Here is a 12487-nt window from a genome sequence, read left to right as displayed (position 1 = left end):
GGATATCTGGGTGGGGAGGTGGGAGTGGGAGGGTGGGTGGGGCAACACCCTCATGGAAGCAGGGGGAGGGGGAATGGGATAGGGAGTTTCAGGGGGATGGGGAACCAGGAAAGGGGATAGCATTTGAAATGTAAATAAAGAAAATATCCAATAAAAATATTTTGACAAAACCAACAAGGGATAAAGGATTTATTCTGCTTTGTAGTTGAAGGGTACAGTCCACCATGGTGTGGAAGTCAGGGAACTTGGAGCAGCTGGTCAAACCACATCCACAACCAACGAGAAAAGAGTGATAACATCCTGATGTTTCTCAGCTTCCTTCCACCACATACTCAGTATAAGTCGCCATGTTGGGGGTAGGGTTACCCACAGTGGGTGGGGCTTCCCATGGTAAGTGGGGCTTCTCACTTAATGAAATCAAGATAATCCTACACAGCATAGCTAAGGGTTCATCTTCCAGGAGACTCTAGAATCTGTGAACGAATTTGACAATGTTAACCATCACATATTTCTGCTGAAAAATGAAGGAGAAATGAAGACATTTACAAGTAAAGATTGAAAAAATTCATTCCCAGAAGAAATGTCTGGGAGGAAAGAACATGAGATGGCCCCTAGCATCCACACGGAGAAACAAGCAATGGTCACCACATGGGTGGCTCTAGAAGACAGCGTGTCAACCAGGTGTGTGCCGTTTCTGTATTCTGCAAGGCTAAGGATGGTCTGCTGTGGGTGTGAGGTCAGCCTGGGCTACAGTGAAAGTTTAAGGCCACCCTGGGCTACACTATGAGCAGTACAACTCATAACAACAACAACCAGCATAAGCACACGCACACGCAGGCACACACACACACACACACACACACACACACACACACACACATTTAAATTGCCCTCTTCTCCTAGATGATCTTTTTATTTATTTTTGGTTGGTTTTACTGGGAATTGAACCCAGAGCTTCACCCATGCTAGGCAAGTACTCTACTACTGAGCTGTAACCCCAGCCCCTTTTAATCAATTTGAAATGAGAGTCATGAAATAATAATTGTAAGACGGAGTTAATAGGCTTACTATTATGTTTGAATCTAAAATGTTCCCCAGAAGTCTGGTTGCCACTAAATAGCAAAAATCTGAAAATCTTTCTTTTAAATCCAAGAATCAGGCAGATGTACTGCTGGCTCTTGCCACTTCTTTTAAAGAAAATTGCTGGAAGTTCTAAGAAACAGAATAAAAGCAATCCAGATTGCAAAACAAGAGTAAAACTGGCATTTCCTATCAACGATGTAGAAAATGCTAAAGAACACACACACACAGGCACACCCAGACCCTCAGACACACACTCAGACACACCCAGACCCCCCAAACATACAATACAGATATAGAGATGCACACATACATACAGACACTGACACACAGACATATAGACATTGACATGCACACACACACTCATACAAAAGGAACACACATAAATATATATACATATATATATATACAATAAATATATGTATATATATACATATGTATGTATACACACACACACACATATATATATTCACATGGGTACACACACCTGTGGACACACACACACATACACCCATGGATGTATGTACACACAGAACTAATAAGTAGGCATGACAAGGTTGTAGGATGCCAGAGTGCATTATTTACTTATCTATTGTGACAAAATATTTGACAGAATTCACTTAAAGGGGAGAAAGAGGATTTATTTTGTTGCATAGTTTCATACTGTGAGGAGGGGGTGGGGCAAGATTCATATCACAGTGTCCAGGAAGCACTGGCTGTGCTCCTCCACACCTCCTTTATACCACTGGGACCTCCAGGCTGTGAGATGGTGCCACCCACATTCTGAGTGAGTCGTCTTCTTAGTAATTTTCTCTGGAGGTGGTCCCTCACTAATCCCTTATACAACATCCAGCCAATTTGACGATCAGAACTGACCACCACAAAGGTTAAACATCAAATCTCCAAAACTGGTTGTATTTCTGCTTATGAGGAACAATCTGAAAATGTACTGGAGAACACAGAACCTCTCAGAGTAGCTTCACAAATAAAATAATAGAAAATAAATTTATCAAAAGGAGCAAGAACCACATACTAAAAGCTATAAGACCTCGCTGAAGAGGCCAGGCAAGGTGAGCTCAGACACATCTGTCACTGCACAGTGAGATCAGCCATGGGCCTTTCATGCATTCAAATGCAAGAGCTAACCCTAAGAGAATAAAATGTTTGGAAGAAAGCACACGAGACAGTCTAGGAGGCTTTGTGTTGTCAGAGAACTCTTAGATGACACCGGACCAAATGCACAGCCTGTGGAACAGAAACAGCAGACAATTTGGACTCATTAAAAATTAAATACTTCTGTGTTTCAAAAGAAATCATTAAGGAGAAGCAAAGACAGGCATTGGATTTGGGGAAAAAAAAACTGAACAATTTTTCAAAATTCTTTCAAAAGATATAGAAAGTGAAAGGGTTTTCAGGAGCCAGGCAGAGTCACCATGCTGGTGGGTGGGTGGTGGAAATGAAGTCAAAGTTTGGAAGTGAGGGTGGTTAGCATTCCCTCTCAGCTTCCTTCCCACCAGTTTCCTTCAGGGAACAATTTTCTGAGCCTGGGGACTCGTCATGTCTGCAGGATCAAGGTGCTGCTGGGAGACTGTGGCTAGCATTAAAACCCACAAATGACAGCGATTCCTCCTGTAATGACACACCTTGTGAGCTCATTCAATAACAGCGCACACAAAGTACCTAATGGCTTCTTGTACATATTAAATATTCAGGAAGTTATTTATTACTAATCACTAATCTCTTACCGAGAAGAAAGAAACGAAGTTATGGTATGAGCAAGTTCCATTTTAACTCTTGGATCATTCTGTAAAAACAATTTCCGAGGTTAAGCCAATAGAACACTTACTTTACAGTTCCAAGGGAAGGTGCTGGGGGGGGGGGGGAATGGAAATCCCCTAGGGTCAGAATTTGATTGCACTGTTGTGCACTGTGCTTTATTTTACTCCAAATGTGCTCCTCGCTGGGAGGGTGAAGAGCTGCCCAGCACAGCCACAGTATGTTTTATTCATGTGCTCATTCTCCCGTCCAGCTGTTTTTATATTCAGTGCTAGGCAAAATAATATGTTTAAGTGTGACACTTCCACGCCTGCATGTGATATTCTTTGGCCACATTTACCTTCCATTGCTGGTTTTTGTTTTCTCTTCCCCAACAGCCCCTCACCCCAGATTATACACATAAAGGAAAATATGATATTTGTCTTTCTGAGTCTGGCTTGGTTCCCTTGACATAGCTAGCTCTGGTTCCACCCATTTTCCTGCCAAGGGCGCGGTTTCCTTTTCCTTTAAGGTTGCTTATAATTCAATGTGTCTACCATATTTTTTATCCATTCACACTTTGATAGGTACCTAGGCTGGACCCATTCCTAGGCTATTGTCAACAGTGCCATGATAAACACCTGTGACCTTTGGGTGTGTATCCAGGAGTAGAATAGCTGGGTTATTGTATTTTAAATGTATTTTTTTTGGGGGGGGGAACCTCCACACTAATTTCCATATGTTCTCACAAACAGCATAGAAAGTTTCTTTTCCCTGATCTCTGTCAGCATTTGTTTATTCTCTTCGTCCGCCATTCTGAGTTGGGTGAGATGAACTCTTGATGGAGTTTCGATTTGCACTCTCCTGGTGGAGATCAATTTGAATTCTTTCCATCTCACTTGTTTCCATGAATGAATTTATTTCCATTATGTCAACAACCTTGCTAAGTCTCCAGTCTCCAGGAGGTCTGAGGAAGTTCTGTTAGGACTTGCAGGGTTTGCCAGTGGATAAACTGTTCCTAAGAAATGCAGGGCTTGCCAAGCCACAGGCCTCAGAGGCCATGTGCTCTAGACACACTGGTGAGTGTGTCACCTTCCTTCACGTGCTCTGGGGAGTACATGGAAGGCCTGTGACAAGATGCTGGGCCTTCTTCACAAGAGGACTGCTGTGGAGACCATTTAAGGTCAGGGGTTCCCTGGTAAAAGAACTCTACGAGCTCAGCCAGGAGAGCATCAAAACTCAGAGGGAGTTCAGCTGAGCACCTGGTCCTGGCTCTGGGACGCCTTATCCCTGTCTAGTTTCCAGGGTGGGGTCACTCTGTGCAAGAGGCAGGAAAAGCAGTTACATCAGTGTATGGATAGGGAGCTCTGTCTTAGCCTGCATAGGCAGCTGTGGCAGAATGCACAATCTGGGTACCTTTATTCTTCAAGCATGTGGATTCTGAAAGTTTGCAGTCAGCGGCCAGTGAAGACAGGCTCCAGTGAGGGTCTGCTTCCCGGAAGTAGGTGGCACTTTCTTTCTGAGTCCTCACCTTGGGGAAAGGAACTTAGATTTTTTGTACCCTTTGGATAATTTCACTAGTCATGATAGAGCATCTTCCAAGAGACCCACTGCTAATGACCTTGGGAGAGTTTTGGACATCACACAATGTTGCGTCTGTAACATCTGCCTTTTGTGTGGTAGAGGCAGAGACACATAGAAAGATAGTGTGATGGATGGAGTATTTCGGGAAATATTATAAAATGAACCCGCCGACTCTCTGTGGGGCTGGACTACGCTTTTGCGCTCCTGCCGACCCTCTAACTCTCTGGCCACGCTGGACCACAGGGTTCCGGCCAGACCATTTCTCCAGTGGAGAGCCCTGCCCCTCCCAGTTCCTCTCTCTACCACACACCCCATGGTCAGCCATCACATCACAATACCCCAGTACCCCTGCAGAATCAAGACTCTTAATGCTTAATTAACCAATCAGATTTATGTATCAATAATATCACAATTTACAAGATGTCAGTACAGTAATTTTGGAGCCAGTTGAAAATGACAAAAGCTTTATCCCAATATTTCTAACCTTGTGAAATCATAGCTACTTGTGGCTGGAAAACGCCATGCGGGTACATGTTTGCAGCCATCTTCCTTGACCTCCTACTCTGAGATGCTCTCTGTCTCTGCAGTTCTTAGCTCCACCTCCCTTTTCCCTGACCAATCACAGGCCTCCTCTGCACTAATGTAATTGGAAAGGGAAAATCCTGTGACAGATGGAGGAGGGAGGGAGAGAGGGAAGAAGAAACACAGAGAGGAGAGAGAGGGAGAGGGGAAGAGAGAGGGAGAGGGAAAGAGAGAGGGAAAGGGAGAGGGAGAGGGAGAGGGAGGGAGGGAGACAGAGAGAGAGAGAGAGAGAGAGAGAGAGAGAGAGAGAGAGAGAGAGAGAGAGAGAGAGAGAGAGAGAGAGAGATATCCTCCAACTTACTGCTAATCACTCTATCAGGGAAATAGCTTGCTAGGAACTTGCAAGCCTTCCAGAGGGAAGCAGTAACTTGACATTGAATGGGGTCACATTCCCTACCTCCTTGAGTGTGTGGTGGCCAAGGAGCCTAGGGCATCCCACAGACTTTGTTCTACACTATCGTTGGTGTTAAGGAGACGTGGGGCTTGGCCAGCAGGTCTCCTGCTCTCTTCTTGGTCTTTCCTGATCTGTCCCTCTCATCTGCACCCCTGTCTCATCACACTCTGTCTCTGCCACTTCTTCCTGTCATGCAACCCTTGGTCTTGGCATCTCTGTCCCTCTGTCTATTTCATTCCTTCCTGTCTCTATCTCTGCCTTCTTCTTGACCTCACTCCTCCTTGACCGTCTCCCTTAGTTTCTGTGACCCTCATGTCTTTGCTCCCATTTTCCTCCATCTTTCCCACGTGGTCACTCTCTCTGCCTTCCCCATAGACATTCACTCTGTTATTCAAGGTGCCTGGAAGCCACAGCCACATCCCAGGACTACCTGCATGGTCACCTTCCTGGTCCTCAGGTGATGTCAGATGGAAGGTTTGTTTTTCTGAGATTCTCATGGACTGAGGATGATGGCATTTTGTGCTGTAAGCACTGGGATAAGAGGGCTATGCTGTGCTGTCAGGGGGGGTGAGCAGGTGGCCAGAACTCAGGACACTGGTACCATCTATTCTCCACAGGCCTCTGTATCTTCCCCTACACTAAACTGGGGCAGATATGCAATTTCAAATTCCCTTCCTTCACTCTCTTCTGGCCCATGGCCACCAGCGAACTCCGGAGCCCTCGATCACTCCCCGAGCTGCACTGGCGAGTGTAGACTTTGCAAGGACAGCTTGTCTGTAGGTTCAGCCTGTTCCAACTCTGTTTCCTCCCATGCTCCCCAGATTGCAGTCTGTGCAAAAGAGGAGACTCAAGCAGTTCTTTTAGAACACCCTCTCAAGGCCTCCAGCTGGGTGGATGGGGCCCACCCACATAGTGAAGGGGTCAGCTGCTCGCTGATTGAAATGCTCATTTTAATCCAAAACATACTGGCTCAGCAACATGGGTCAGTGTCTAACTGAACATCTGGGCATCATAGCTGGCTAAAGTACATGCAGTTGACAATCACAGGCATGGCTTGGGAGTCTTTGTTTAGGAGGCAGGTGGCCACAGGCTCAGTGCTCTTGTGTATTCAGCCAGGAACCAGTGAAGACAGAGGCGCTGCTCCCAATGGAACCATGAAGCAGCATCTGGCTTTGGAGGGGGCTTGGGAGCTGCCTCAGGTACTGGTGGTCTTCCTGGAGAACCCCCAGGGCCCAGAGCTTCATTCAGGCTGAAGATGTCAGGCATGGAGATTGGAAACTGCTCAGCACAGGATCTGCCCTCTTTCCTTCCTCATATGTGGGTGTAAGGGCCAGGAACTGCTTATTTTTGGAGTTATAGACTCGAGAGATAGGCTCAGGTTCCCCTGTGACCAGAGGAACAGGCACTCTGCCTTTTTCTGGCCTGTTCAGGATGGTTGTTGGGGGTGGGACTGCTTCTTTCTCAGGTCAGGCCCACCATTCCCTCTTTTTAGGTCAGGCTATCCTCACTTTCTGTGTCCTTTATGTGTCGTCTGCCATGAGTATGTATGCTCTGCCTGACAGACACATGCTATACACACATACACCATATATACTCCACTTCCCCTGACCCAAACACATATAAAGACTCATGCAATGACATACATACACATACAAGACTGACAGAGATGATTCACATCCGATGTATATCCAACACAGTGTGTTCACTCGTGTTTTGTGTTCCTACTTGGTTCTAGCCCAAAAGGTGGTCAGGGAAGGGGTGCTTACCGCCCTTGGGGCAGCCTCAGTACCTTCAGGAGCACGAGTGACTGTGTCCTCAGGAGGATTGCAACGGTTCCATGGGCTGTCCCAGCTGCGGCACCAGGACTCTAAAACCCTGACACGCTTGTCTCTCACTGGATCGTCTTTCACTTAACGCATCGAAGGCGAAGCACAGGTGTCATAGTGTCTCCCTCTGAAATCGTCAGGACTTTATTTTGGTACAAAGGATCTTGATTTCTTTTAGTCACATCCTTGCACATCCCAGGATAAGGATCCAAGCACGAATCCACAGCCAATAATAGATGCCGTGGCACTAAATTCACAGAGCACCAGGGGAAAATCCTTAGTGTTCATTCAACTGAGACAAGATAAGGCGGGCAGAGGACACAGCTGCGGGGCAGCTGGCTTCAGCAGGATGCTCAGTTAGCCTCTGAGTGACAAGGAGTGTGCAGGGGGCGGGAAGGGTGGGGGTAGGGTGATGGAGAAGGACCACAAGCTAATATGAGTAAAAATAGTTGCTTTTGGACCCAGCATTCCGAAATACGTTGAGCACTCAATGAGATTTCATGTGTATGCTTACTTATACTTAGAATAAGAAGTGAAAAATAAACTTAAATGTTTGTTTCTTTTTAAAGAAATATTGGAATGTATCCCAGGCTGGCCCCTAACTCACAACAATGCTCCTGCTTCAGTTTTTCTTGGGATTTTAGGCATGTCCCTGTTTAAATTGAGGAGTTTTAAAAAACAGGAAAGAGAGCAGCTATATTGTCTCTCAAATGGAGATGCTACAAAGCTCCATCTGGGTGGGGGAAACACAGAGCAGGTGACTCCTTGGGGCTGAGGGGAGATCATCTCTGCTGTCCTTTGTCTTATGAAAATCCTGGGGGAGTTCCTGGGAGACTGGGTTCAGAGAAAGGATGCTAAAGCTAGGTACCATCTTGATACAAAAGCTGAGCAAGTCCTAAGGACTCTTCAGGAGGGGACAGGGACTCTCCAAGAGGGGACACGACAGACTGGAAGAGTGAGGTAGCATTCAGAATGGCGTCCCAGATAAAAAAAATAGGGTAAGACTTATGACACGAAGTGCACTTGGAGCCTGAGTCGGGGAGTGGAAGAGGAAGGGGAAGAGATCCAAAGCCAAGGGCAGGAGAACTGCTGGGATGTGCAGTGGGATGTGCTGGGATACTGATGGAGGATGCTGGAGAGCGGTTGGGGAGCTGGTGGAGGATCTTGGATAACTGCTGAAGGATCCTGGGTAACTGCCGGAGGGTGCTGGGGAGCCGCTGGAAGCAGCCACACCAGCATGTGCCCTGACCCCTACAGTGGCTAGCCATAGACATACCTCATGGGAACATGCTTAGATGGTGAGCTTGGATACTCTGCTCCCTCCTAGGTGTGGCTGTGGACTGGACTCTGGTTTTCAGGAAGCAAGACCAACGTTCTCCCTTGAGGAGGAGAACACTGTCCTTGCCCCAGGAACTCGGGCCACCACTTGCCTGGCCTCTTCCTATGTATGATTATAGCCTTCCATCAGGATAACAGTCACATGGTGGTCAGTGACCTGCTCATCTCCCAGAAACTCCCAAAAGAAAAAAAAAACCCAGCCTGTGTGTGAAGGGCTAGAGATAGCAGCAGGGCTCCCAGGCGATTCCTCATTTCGCCACCCTTTCTCCTCTGTCAGGGTTGAACTTCCGGCTCCTCCCCACCGTGAACAGCCTGCTTTGGGTCATGGTGGCCTTGCTTCCTCAGTACAAAGGCACAAATGAAAGCCACCACGAAGATTGTCCCGTGGGCGCATCTGGTGAACACATGTCCTGACATTTCCTAGAAATATCCCAGTAAATAAAAACAGTGGAGACCATTAGATGACTGAGTCCTTGGAGCAAACTGCTGTCCGGCTCAGAACTCTCTCAAGAAATGAGATACACCCTAAAGGCTGTGGAAAAACAGACGATTGCTTGGCTTCTCTCTTTGAACCACATCCCCTGTTGTGCTCCCATGGATTCTTGGTTCACTCCTGTTCCTTTTAAGCTGGGGTTCCTTCTCTCCAACAGAAGGATTGGCAGGTGTCTAAGAGTGGAGAGGAAGTAGGCTTGGGGCACCAGCACCAGGAAAGGCCTCAGTTTAGGGACGAGGTCTTGGCACTGGACAGACAGTGAGGGTTTGTCCATCAAGGTAAGAGGAGCATCTGCAGATACCTATGAAGTCAGTCACACCGAACTGTCGTGATTACTGAACTTGTCTAGTTCATTTATCCACTCAAAAAACGGGTCAGTATTCGGATTCTAGTGGCTGTGGCAGGATATAAGGAGTAGAGGGATACCCGTTTGAGTGTGCGGTGCAAAGCTGCCTCGTATATGTCTTCACCACAAGCATCCTGCTGTAGCATCCATGTATCTGTGAGCAGTGTCCCAGGTTTGGACTGAGCATCTAAGTTCAGCATCTCCAACAGAGCGCATCCCTAAACAGGATAAACGGAGCACTCCAGACCTAGAAACCCCAATTGAGCACCACACCTATTGGGTGGACCAAGAGAACCTCAGCGGGCACTGGCTTCCTGACCTGGACTCTGCCGCCCCCTGCCGGCGATTCTCCATACTGCAGGCTCTCCGCTCCCTTCAAGGGGGCTAAGGGGTACAGTGCTCTCAAAGGACAGTGTTCCAGGTTCATTCGCTGCTCTGATAAAGAACATTGAGCAGAAGTAACTTGGAGAGGAAAGGTTTTAGTTGGCGTACATTTCCAAATTACATTTACCCACAGTACAACACTAAGGGAAGTCAGGGCAGGACCTGAAGCAGAGACGATGGAGCATCAGGCTGCTTACTGACTTGCTCTCTGGTTCCTGCTCATCAGGCTTTCTTATACTGCCCAGGCCTGCCTGCTTAGGGATGGCTACCCACAATGGTCTGGGCCCTCCCACATCAGTCGTTAATTCTCCAATTGAAGTTCACTCTTTCCAAAGTGACTCTAGATTGTGTCAAGATGACAAGAACTACCAAACGCAGTTTCTCTTCAGTGACAAATGGTCAAGAGGGCTGCATCTCGGTAGAGTGACCCAGATTGTCTCACACATCCCTCAGTTTTGATCCCCTACCATCTATGACACATCTGACTAGAGGCCAGAACTGGAAGGGTCCAACAGCTATGGAGAACCCATTTCCCCTGCATCCAGGAGACACAGGCCAGAGAGCAGGCTTGGTACAGTTTGGGAGAACTAGGGATAAGGCCAGGCATGGAACCTGCCTCTCTTGACTCTTAACCCATGACTTTCCCCATTACCCTGAGTCCCCAAGGAGTCCCTAGGACAGCCTTGTGCTTCCCCTGAGAACTCTAGGCAGGGATCAAATCGTTTCTGCACCTGTGAGCTCAGCCATGGCTCTCTCATTAGGGTTGCTTTGAGCTCTTTAGGCCACCATACACACAGCTGCTGGAACTGAGCTAAGTAGGCTGGAAGAAAGTTGGGTCTGGAGACACCAGTACCTTCTCTCCTATTAGTATGTCTTGATTTGTTAATTTGGGTACTGGGTCTTCCCGGGGGTTCTCAGAGGCCAAAATTCAAATACTCTAGAAGGCAAGACATGAGCCTCCTAACAGTTAAAAGACATGCTTCCCAGATCCCAAGAGACGGGGAAGAAATGGCTGTTGAATGATTCCTTTACCCTGGGGAGCTACCTGGCAGAGTGGAGGGAGTGGACTCTAGGTACAGGCCATCAGGAAGGCGCTGAGATGTGGGGCAGGTGACATGGCCTTTTGTCTCAGTGACCCATTGAGAGGTGAAGAACAGGAGCAAGGAGAGAAATCAGGTGAAAGGGGACAAGGCCCCATATGGGCATTCTGAGATTGGAGTGGTCTGGGGGAGGCAAGAAGGATGTCATTAGGGTCAGAGGTCAGTGCCTCAGGGCTGTCAGGGTGGGCACCTGGCAGTGTTTTCAGTTCAGGAAGTGAGAGGAAGACACCATCGGTGAGCACCTTGCATTGCCAGGGACTCTTGCCCTCCGTGCATACAGAAGCAGGATGCAGCTGGGATTAACGGTCCCCTTTCCAAAGCAAAAAAGAACAATTGAGGCACACAGAGGGGGAGAGAAGGAAAAGCCAGATCTCGTTTCTCATCTGGTGGCATGATTTCTCTTTAGGAAGGAATGGCCACTGTTAGGAAAGTAACAGGAAAATTCAAAGAACAGCTCCAGAGCCCATGAGCTGAGAGGAGAGAGGTAAGAAATGGGCAGACACTGTGCAGTTCGGGGCTTCTGTGCCTGGCAGGACCAAGGACAAGGGCCACAGACCTTGACTGTGAACACCTGGGTTACTTTTATATTAATTTGCATATTTGTACACGTACATAGACATCATGTCAATTGAAGACATAGATGGTCATGTAGCCCATCTCCTCTCTCTTTCCCCCTTTGATCCTGGGATAACTTATGTCACGGACATCTTAGATGTCCCTTTCAGTTTTTTATACTCACTGTTTTACAGTGCCTGTCTCTCCAAAACCCAGCTGTGCCAGAGAGAAACCCTTGTCCACCCTGAGTTCTCTGACTCATGGCTCTCTTCAGTAGCTGGATGACAGCCGATCACATGTGGCCGATCGCGCCGCTGCCTGCTGCAGGGCGTACACTTTGCTCACAGTGGTTTACTGATGGAGAGAGGTGCCTTTATCTGCTGTTACTAAGACATCTTTGTGACAGAATATATGTTAAGATGCGTGTGCATTAAAATTTAAAATGCATAGCTGTCATGCTTTCTGAAAGGAATCTCTGTTGCTCACGTCCCCACCAGCAGCAAATGACATCGTCACTTCCCTTGGCTTGTCAGTCAGGCGACGGTCACAATTTCTCTAGTTTGAATCTTAAGAAGCACTTGCCCACCTGCCTTCTTTCTTCATTTATTTATTTCCTTCCATTGTCGGCTTTGAGTGCCTATGGCTGGGTTGCCAGCTGTTCAGAAGTGTTCTTCTGTAAGCCCCTTTCTTCCCCTTTCTGCATTTTTGCTTTTTCCTTAACAAATTGATAGAAGAAGTTCTAATATCTTGGCATTATCTCTGTCATATCACCACAAATACTTGTTTCAGATTTATCATTTGTTACTCTATGTCTTTAGCCTTGTGAAAATCCACTACGATGTTGTGAGTATAGACCCACAGTATCCTTGTTTGCTACATTATTACTGCAACGTGTGAAAGCAACCTGGAAGGGAAAGGGGTTTATCTGGTTTCTGTGTAATGATCACACTCCATCACTGATGAAGACACAGCAGGAACTCAAGGCAGGAACCTGGAGGCAGGAAACAAAGCAGAGGCCATGGAGGAGCACTGCTTTCTGGGTTTCTCCCA

The 12487-nt window shown here is 47.3% G+C and overlaps 2 long non-coding RNA genes across 4 annotated transcripts in view; one reads left to right on the top strand and one right to left on the bottom strand.

The window, feature by feature from the left end:
• The window catches only part of LOC116069384, a 52800-nt gene extending 44007 nt beyond the window's left edge, over window positions 1-8793 (bottom strand). For 2 of the 3 annotated variants that reach the window (XR_004110005.1, XR_004110004.1), the window contains exons 1-2: window positions 8498-8793; window positions 7185-7348 (exon numbers count right to left, since the gene is read on the bottom strand). This is a non-coding gene — a long non-coding RNA (uncharacterized LOC116069384). The remainder of the gene's footprint in view (window positions 1-7184; window positions 7349-8497) is intronic. The other variant, XR_004110006.1, reaches the window with a different exon arrangement.
• Window positions 8408-9016, top strand: LOC116069387. The gene is made up of 2 exons (XR_004110009.1): window positions 8408-8519; window positions 8837-9016. It is a non-coding gene; the product is annotated as an uncharacterized LOC116069387 (long non-coding RNA).
• Window positions 9017-12487: the final 3471 nt, after the last annotated feature.

The sequence above is a fragment of the Mastomys coucha genome, unplaced genomic scaffold (assembly GCF_008632895.1).
Source record: "Mastomys coucha isolate ucsf_1 unplaced genomic scaffold, UCSF_Mcou_1 pScaffold22, whole genome shotgun sequence".
In the NCBI taxonomy this organism is placed as follows: Eukaryota; Metazoa; Chordata; class Mammalia; order Rodentia; family Muridae; genus Mastomys; species Mastomys coucha.
The sequence above is the reverse complement of the archived record's forward strand: the minus strand, read 5'-3'. Positions and strand labels throughout refer to the sequence as shown.